The sequence below is a fragment of the Rutidosis leptorrhynchoides genome, chromosome 4 (genome assembly GCF_046630445.1).
Source record: "Rutidosis leptorrhynchoides isolate AG116_Rl617_1_P2 chromosome 4, CSIRO_AGI_Rlap_v1, whole genome shotgun sequence".
Classification (NCBI taxonomy): Eukaryota; Viridiplantae; Streptophyta; class Magnoliopsida; order Asterales; family Asteraceae; genus Rutidosis; species Rutidosis leptorrhynchoides.
This window is the reverse complement of record NC_092336.1, coordinates 148351608-148362419: the sequence shown is the minus strand read 5'-3', so window position 1 is coordinate 148362419 and position 10812 is coordinate 148351608.

The window sequence follows — 10812 nt, the reverse complement described above, 5'->3', positions numbered from 1 at the left end:
GGTATATATTGACCCTATATGGATGTTTTACCGGATTCGTTCACGGACCCCACTGAACACTGTCCGAATGGATGTGTTCCCGGGTACTGTCGATCGGGTTCGGGTATTCGACGTGTAAATGATGAGGATCGTTGAAATAAATGATCTACAAATAACAAAAAATCACGATTAAAAAAAAAAATAACGATTATGCCTCAACTATTATTATGTGTATCAAAATTGATGTGAATTTAGGTAAAATTAACCACCTAAGCATGTCACCTTGGTGCAAGCTAGGTGACGCTACATCTATGATTCAAATTTATTTTTATTTTTTATTTTCATTTTTTTTTTTTTTTTGTTCAACTAAATATGAATTTGACATTTTATAATCCGTCCTACTAAAAAAAAACTTCTACATTTTACTTTTTACTTTTTATTTTAAGTATATTACTAAAACTAGTTAAATGATCCGTGAAATCACGGGTTTATGAAATAATACAAGTTTGAATATACTACTATTATGGAGAGTACTTACCAAATTATTGAGAAAAATAAGTTTATAAAATGCTAATATCAAATAATTACAACGAAAACGTACTACAACGTTTTGTGTGGAACATATGCATTCGAAATAATCAAAAATAAACTACAAATATATTGGTGTACTTAACTTGGACATAATAAATGAACTACCTTCATTCTCCCACCACAATCTTCCAAATTTCATCACAATTATTATTTTCTTGTCATAAAAACTTAAATTACAACTTTTTATTGAGACATGTATTTAGCATACATATGTAACATAGTTAATCCCGTAAACAGAGCCTATATTTGAATAATAATAATAATAATAATTATAGTTATAATAATAAATAATAATAAAGTTTGATTAAGAATTAAATATTTATATTTTTAATAAAAATTATTAGTAATAATAAATGCATCTTGAGATTTCTTTAAAAACTAAAATGCAATTATTTAATGAAAGTTGTACAATATGCTTCAAAGTTTATATATGTGCTCATGGAGTGTTTTGTAAAAGATTATACATTTTTTTTTAAAGATTCTACATATGATCATATGATCGGAGTGTTTTATCATAATGTTGTAAATAATGTTTCAAATATTTTATATATGGTAATGGTAATGGGAGTGTTTTAACATATAATTGTACATAATGCTTTAAATATTGTATATATGGTCATGAGGGTGTTTTACCAATAAGGTTGTACATAATATTTTCCATATTGTATATTTGTTTAACATGTTTTAATTTTTATTAAATATAATTAAAATTAATCACTTTAATGACATCATTATACATGTTTTATAAATTTTCTTTTTATTTTGAATTATTTTTAAACTTGAAACTTATTTTTTTGTGATCATCAAATTAAAGATTTATTAAATACTATAAATAGATACTCTCCGTCTTACACAAACTTTAATCAGTTGAAACACAAAATAAATATCTGTTATGGTACAACCAACCCAAATATATATTTAAGGGGGATGATTCTCACACACTGTTTTTTGATCCTCACACACCAATTTACTTGAACTCTTCCCTAATAATAGGGTAAAAGGGTGTGTGAGGATCAAAAAACAGTGTGTGAGAATCATCCCCTATATTTAAACACTTGTCTACTCAAAATAATACTTAAAGAAAGTTATCTGAGTTTCCAAATTTATACGCTTTTTAAAGTTTGAAATTTCAAAACTAATATAGCAACTACAATAAATTAATTAGAATACCTTATTTTATGATCGGCAAACTAGACAACTCAATAACCTATCTTTTTGATCTGTTATGACATGTAAGGAAGCGGCTACTTATTACAACATCATAGTCAGGAGAGTTGAGGCTTTCACGGTTGACGGTATAAGGAGAATGGGTAAACCTAGTCGTAGGTGGGAGGATAGAATAGCTCGACATAAAGGAGTTTTTATTGACCAATGACTGGACTTCTGATATAAATGTGTAGAGGGCTAGAATTAGAGTAGACGGCTAGAGTTTTAAATAGTTTTTTTTTATGTATATATACTCTCTTTTTCCCATATACTAATGTCTTATGTACTAAAACTTTATTTGTTATTAATTGATCTTTTATTTTATGTTTACACGGTTATTGAATGCATGTTTAGTTTTAGAATAGTATGATGAGTTTAAAGTTCTTAAGTTTTAAAACATATATGTGTATCTTTAGAGGTGCAGTATATGTTTGATGTTTTAGATAGTGTAACTAGAAGAGCGTGAATAGTTACTTAATGGTTTCTTAAAACTTTTTCAATATGTTTGATGATCAAAGCATAAGTTTTAAGTGAGGAAATGTTTGTATTTGTTATTGCAGTGATGTAAGAAACGTAAAGGTGAACAAACACAGAGATTTATAGTGGTTGGGGAGGATGTTAACTAATCTTTCTTAATCCATCCTCGACACATCATGTCGAGAGTTAGCTTCACTAATTTAGCTTTTCTCCAAACCCGATGGATATCCGATTACACACATTGCTCTTCAATAAGTCACACTAACAATCTTTCTATCCCATCGAAAGATCAAATCCCACTTAGATTACTCATATCTTTAATGGGATACGGTTCGTTCTAATCACAAGAACAATCAATTTCTTAAGTCCCTTTAAGAAAATTAGTTAGCTAAGTAGAATATGCTCTTATCACAGGAATAATGCCGCTAACTTGATCACCCCAAGTTAAAAGCTTACAATCACTCACAAATAATTAAGAGTGATAGTTTATGCTACTACTTTGGACATTTCAAAGATAGTATCATACAATACAATAATGTAAACTCACTAAAGGTGGAAGGTTTTTCCTAATTCTGGATCACATTTTTATCATCAAAGTTGTTGGTGGCTTTTAGTACATCTTTAAGCGGGATCTGTAAGTGACCAAACTTCGCGATTGGAGATTTCGTATCTCCTTTTAAATCCATTTATTTGAAAGAGAGTACAAAAACAAAGGGATATAAGCTACTGCTTAATCAAAAGAAAAATATTTGGATTGCATATTTCTGTTTTTTCCACGACAGCACAGATCTACATGTATATATGACAGACTAGGTACTTGACTTTTTCTTATTAATGTTTTTAGATATTTTTACCATTAATTAATAATCTAATTTATCTAAGAGAACTGACTTTTTCTTTTTAGGTTTTTATAATAATCTTACCAATTAATAATGTGAGGCTATGAATTATTAAATTTTATTCACCATTTAATTGTGTATGCAGTGATATGGAAAGATGGGGATGCTTCAACTACAATTTGACTTATTTACATTTTGGATTTAAGGCTTAATAGTCAGAATTGGTCAAAGTCAAACCTGGACAATATTCTAGTAATTCCCGAGTAGCCGAATACTCCCTAAAAATTCCCAGCCCTCAAGTAGTGAATTTTGCAACCTTGTTCAGTTGGCTGAAAGATGTATGTAAATATAACAAGACTACTTTATGATACAGATTAAGCTTAAGCTCAAAGGAGATGCCAAACTAGACGAGTCAGGATACCTTATATCAAACTCAATGACAGTTAGCTGCATTAACATAGGAGTTTTATAGCATGAAAGATATTTATTTAAATCTAAAAATATACTACAATTTGATATGAATGATTCACTAAATATATGCAAAGGGTTTTTTTTATTAATAATAACCATACCTGGTGATACAAACTTCATTGAACCATATTCTTTGGAATTTCATTGAAATGAAATTATTCCATTTATTAAAACCATAACATCTTAGTGAATCATAATCATCCAGCTAAAAACGACAACAAAATTATATGTATAACATGTAAGGATTTAGGACCCAAACAACAATAGTGATTCAATAGAATCACTCACCCACAATAATGAACGAAAGATAATAGATTAAATCGACACAAGCGAGATAACATGGTTATATGCAATCGTTGTGATTGCTTTAGTCCACGGCCAACTAGGGAATATTATTGATAATTTTTCTTGGTGTGTTTACAATGAGTTACAAGAGGGTCTATTTATAGAATGGCTTAAGGAGTAAGCTAAAACATTTCCTTGAAGCTTCATGTTAGTTTCCTGATAGCTTCGTGGAAGCTACAAGTAAGTTTCCTGACAGTTTCGTGGAAGCTACATGTGAGTTTCCTAACAACTTCGTGGAAGCTACATTTGAGTTTCCTAACAATTTCGGGGAAGCTTCGTGTGAGTTTCCTAGAATCTCCCCTCTAATTTCTTTTCCTTTATTGTTTAAAGATCTCCATATTTTCAACAATCTCCCACTTGGAGACTTTGAACAAACCCAACATTCGTCAACCCAAAATATCAACGATCTAACCAAGAACGTTAAACAACCATTATACCGCCAAACTCCATTTGGGACACGCACACTCAACACATACTTCAGATGAGCAGACATTCGATACAAGGTCTTCAACACTACTTGTTAGAATTGAAATATCAACTCTCTAATTACCTAGTCGACATCTTCTCTCATCAAGTCATGAGAAGACCGGTTGAGGCAACGCAAAATCTCAACTTCTCCGTCGTAACCACCTTAGTAAACATGTAGGTAGGATTCTTCGTACCAAGGACTTTCGCCAATGCTAAAGTACCATCATTTATATGTTGTCGAATAAAATGATACCTTAACTTAATGTGTTTCGTACGACTATGAAACACCGGATTCTTCCCAAGATGTATCGCACTTTGATTATCACAATACAAGACGCAATAGTCTTGTCTTTTACCCAATTCACCTAAGAAGTTCTTCAACCAAACAAGTTCTTTAGAAACTTCCACAATAGCCATATATTTGGCCTCGGTGGTTGACAAACCAACACTCTTTTGTAGTCGAGACATCCAACTAACCGCCGTCTTCCCTATTGTGAAAACATAACCCGTAGTGCCTTTCCCCGAATCATTATATCCACCCAAATTAGCATCCGCATAACCTCTAAGTATGACATTGCTTTTAGAGAAGCACAATCCCATATTAGAAGTACCTTTCAAATAACGAAGCAACCATTTGTCTTCTTCTTTTTAGGTGATTGACTTTTCGATAACTTTATCATGCTACCCAAAGGCATAGAACGAGCCTTTGAATTTTTCATGTTAAACCTCTCTACAACTTTCTCAATATATTTGGATTGAGACAAGTATAGAGTACCCTTCACATGATCACGCACAATACTCATGCCAAGTATTTGCCTAGCACCACCAAGATCTTTCATATCGAACTCATGGGAAAGTAATCCCTTCAACTTGTTGATTTCGGACATGTTGAAACCTGCAAGTAACATGTCATTAACATACAACAATAAGATTATGTAAGAAGACTTGAATTTCTTCAAGTAACAACAGTGATCCGCTTCACATCTTAAGAAACCAATCTTCTTCATAAACTCGTCAAATTCAAGTACCATTGCCGAGGTGCTTGCTTCAATCCATACAAACTTTTCTTTAACTAACAAACCCACTTCTCTTTACCCTTTACCTCAAAGCCCTCGGGTTGCTTCATATAGATCTCTTCATCAAGGTTATCATGTAAGAATGCGGTCTTCACATCTAGTTGTTCAAGATGTAAGTCCTCGGATGCAACCATGGAAAGTACCAAATGAATAGTGGTCATTTTAACTACCGGTGAAAATATCTCGTTGTATTCAACCCCTTCCTTTTGTTGAAAGCATTTAACCACCAAACGCGACTTGTACCTTTTCTTGCCATCCAACTCATTCTTGATTCGATACATCCATTTACTTTGCAACGCCCTTTTATCATAATGTAATTTCACTAGTGAGCAAGTTTTATTCTTCTCAAGTGACCCCATCTCTTCTTTCATGGCAAGCTTCCATTGTATGGATTCTTTTGATTTCCTTGCCTCAAAGTAACTTTCGGGTTCACTGTTCTCGGTATAGAGCAAGTAGTTTGCTGATGGAAAATACCTAGGATTAGGCTTGGGCACTCTAGTCGAGCGTCTTAGTGTAGGAGCAACAGGAATGGTTGGACCGATTTCATTCGTAGCCTTCTCATCACTAGAACTCGTACTATGTTCAGAATTATCGCCTCTTTCTGAACCATCCCCATCATTAGCATTTTCTGACGCCTCACCTGTGACGACCCGGAAATTTCCGACCAAATTTAAACTTAATCTTTATATGTTCTGACACGATAAACAAAGTCTGTAATGTTGAGTCTCGAGACGATTCACGAACAATTGTTGCAAATAAATATATAATTATATATACATATTGTAGTGACCCGAACTTTTCCATGTTTATATATATTAATTGAGATTGATATTTACATGATTAAATGTTTCCAACATGTTAAGCAATCAAACTTGTTAAGACTTGATTAATTGAAATATGTTTCATATAGACAATTGACCACCCAAGTTGACCGGCGATTCACGAACGTTAAAACTTGTAAAAACGACATAACGATATATATATGGATATACATATGGTTAACATGAGATTATGATAAGTAAGTATCTCCATAAGTATATTAACAATAAGTTATATACATATAAACAAGACTACTAACTTAAGGATTTCGAAACGAGACATATATGTAACGATTATCGTTGTAACGACATTTAAATGTATATATATCATATTAAGATATATTAATATATCATAATATCATGATAATATAATAATTTAACATCTCATTAGATATAATAAACAATGTGTTAACAACATTAATTGAGATCGTTAACTTAAAGGTTTCAAAACAACACTTACATGTAACGACTAACGATGACTTAACGACTCAGTTAAAATGTATATACATGTAGTGTATTTAGATGTATTAAAATACTTTTGGAAGACTTCAAGACATATATCAAAACACTCATACTTAACGAAAATGGTTACAGTTACTTTCCCATTCTTTTCTTTCATCAAGAATTCTAGTCGTATTCTTACCCGTATTATACACAGCTTCAAAACGTACTTACTATGGGTATATACCAATAGGAACTAGCATGGGATTCCACTCTTGATTATTTCATGTATGACTAATCAATTTTAACTTCTACCATGAGCTAGTCAACTAACTAGAACTCCTTTTAACCCCACTCACCACTCACCAATTACCACTCATCATTCACTCCATTTCACTTTCAATTCTCTTTCTAATTCTCTCTCAACACACCCACACTATTATGAACGTATTTTTCCAGTAGTTAATCATCATCTTCATCAAAAATCACTTCAAGAATCAAGCTATAATCATCATAGGAAGAACACTTCAAGAACACTTCAAAAATCCCTTCAAGTTTACTAATTTACTTCCAAGCTTTCTAATCTATTCCAAGTAATCACCTAAGATCAAGAAACCTTTGTTATATACAGTAGGTTATCTTTCTTATTCAAGGTAATATTCATATTCAAACTTTGATTCAATTTCTATAACTATAAACTATCTTAATTCGAGTAAAAATCTTACTTGAACTTGTTTTTGTATCATGATCCTACTTCAAGAACTTTCAAGCCATCCAAGATCCTTTGAAGCTAGATCATTTCTTGTCACTTCCAGTAGGTTTACCTACTAAACTTGAGGTAGTAATGATGTTCATAACATCATTTGATTCATATATATAAAACTATCTTATTCGAAGGTTTAAACTCGTAATCACTAGAACATAGTTTAGTTAATTCTAAACTTGTTCGCAAACAAAAGTTAATCCTTCTAACTTGACTTTTAAAATTAACTAAACACATGTTCTATATCTATATGATATGCTAACTTAATGATTTAAAACCTGGAAACACGAAAAACACCGTAAAACCGGATTTACGCCGTCATAGTAACACCGCGGGCTGTTTTGGGTTAGTTAATTAAAAACTATGGTAAACTTTGATTTAAAAGTTTTTATTCTGAGAAAAATGTTTTTTATTATGAACATGAAACTATATCCAAAAATTATGGTTAAACTCAAAGTGGAAGTATGTTTTCTAAAATGGTCATCTAGACGTCGTTCTTTCGACTGAAATGACTACCTTTACAAAAACGACTTGTAACTTTTTTTTCCGACTATAAACCTATACTTTTTCTGTTTAGATTCATAAAATAGAGTTCAATATGAAAACATAGCAATTTGATTCACTCAAAACGGATTTAAAATGAAGAAGTTATGGGTAAAACAAGATTGGATAATTTTTCTCATTTTAGCTACGTGAAAATTGGTAACAAATCTATTCCAACCATAACTTAATCAACTTGTATTGTATATTATGTAATCTTGAGATACCATAGACACGTATACAATGTTTCGACCTATCATGTCGACACATCTATATATATTTCGGAACAACCATAGACACTCTATATGTGAATGTTGGAGTTAGCTATACAGGGTTGAGGTTGATTCCAAAATATGTATAGTTTGAGTTGTGATCAATACTGAGATACGTATACACTGGGTCGTGGATTGATTCAAGATAATATTTATCGATTTATTTCTGTATATCTAACTGTGGACAACTAGTTGTAGGTTACTAACGAGGACAGCTGACTTAATAAACTTAAAACATCAAAATATATTAAAAGTGTTGTAAATATATTTTGAACATACTTTAATATATATGTATATATTGTTATAGGTTCGTGAATCAACAGTGGCCAAGTCTTACTTCTCGACGAAGTAAAAATCTGTGAAAGTGAGTTATAGTCCCACTTTTAAAATCTAATATTTTTGGGATGAGAATACATGCATGTTTTATAAATGATTTACAAAATAGACACAAGTACGTGAAACTACATTCTATGGTTGAATTATCGAAATCGAATATGCCCCTTGTTATTAAGTCTGGTAATCTAAGAATTAGGGAACAGACACCCTAATTGACGCGAATCCTAAAGATAGATCTATTGGGCCTAACAAACCCCATCCAAAGTACCGGATGCTTTAGTACTTCGAAATTTATATCATATCCGAAGGGTGTCCCGGAATGATGGGGATATTCTTATGTATGCATCTTATTAATGTTGGTTACCAGGTGTTCACCATATGAATGATTTTTATCTCTATGTATGGGATGTGTATTGAAATATGAAATCTTGTGGTCTATTGTTACGATTTGATATATATAGGTTAAACCTATAACTCACCAACATTTTTGTTGACGTTTAAAGCATGTTTATTCTCAGGTGAATATTAAGAGCTTCCGCTGTTGCATACTAAAATAAGGACAAGATTTGGAGTCCATGTTTGTATGATATTGTGTAAAAACTGCATTCAAGAAACTGATTTCGATGTAACATATTTGTATTGTAAACCATTATGTAATGGTCGTGTGTAAACAGGATATTTTAGATTATCATTATTTGATAATCTACGTAAAGCTTTTTAAACCTTTATTTATGAAATAAAGGTTATGGTTTGTTTTAAAAATGAATGCAGTCTTTGAAAAACGTCTCATATAGAGGTCAAAACCTCGCAACGAAATTAATTAATATGGAACGTTTTTAATCAATAAGAACGGGACATTTCAGTTGGTATCAGAGCGTTGGTCTTAGAGAACCAGAATTTTGCATTAGTGTGTCTTATCGAGTTTGTTAGGATGCATTAGTGAGTCTGGACTTCGACCGTGTTTACTTGAAAAATGATTGCTTAACAAATTTTGTTGGAAACTATATATTTTTAACATGTGAATATTATGTGATATATTAATCTCTTAACACGTTTGATATTATGTGATAGATGTCTATCTCTAGAACAAGTCCCATTGACTCACCTAATAATAATGAAGAGTCAAATGTAAATTGGAATGATTTGTGGACTGATTCACAAGTTCCCGAAGAGGAACCGGAAGAAGAGTTGGAACCGGAAGAAGAATCAGAACCGGAAGAGGAGGAACCGGATGAAGAAATAGAACCGGTGGGGGAAATAATAAAACGGTTAAGTAAAAGAAAATCCTCAACCAACCGACCAAGGTTAATTATGGTCAATGGTGTTTCCGCCAAGGAAGCAAAATATTGGGAGGATTACCAATTCTCCGATGAATCGGATTCCGACGAGAATTCCGATGATGTTATAGAAATTACCCCAACTGAATTTAAAAAGGCAAAAGAAAATAATAAGGGAAAGGGCATAAAAATAGAGAAATCTAATTCCAACCCCGATGAACTTTATATGTATCGTCAACCCCCGAAGTCCTTAAGTTGTGTCACGACCCAGAAAATTTCGACTAATTTTGAACCAAACCCTCGATACGATTTAATATCTTTAACACGATAAGCAAAGTCTGTTAGGTTAAGTCTCAAAAACTTGTGAACTATTTTCATGAATTCATTTAATCTTTGACTATCCCCGACGATTCACGAACAACTGTTTGTAATAAATATGTATATATATAAATGTAAATATATATAGTAATTTGAAATATAATTTAAACATTGGAATTAGTTATGTAAAATGAGATACAAAATAATTAAGTACAATTTAAACTGACTTTATATATAAAGACATATGAGATCTATGTATAATAATAATAATGAATCAATAAGAGTTATTATATAAAATAGTATATGATTATTAAATATTATATAACTAATAATATAATAACAAATTAAAATATAGTTGTTATAATAAGATTATTATTACTTTCATTAATATTAATAATTAACATCAGTATTAGTTATAATATTAATGTATTGATATGAAATTTAATGCATTAATTTGATACCTTTACTAATATTATTATAACTTCATTACTATTGTTATAATATGTATTTAATATTAATAACAGTGTTACTATTGTTATATTGTATGATATATAAATATGAAATTTTATATAATCGATTTGTTATATAACTACTA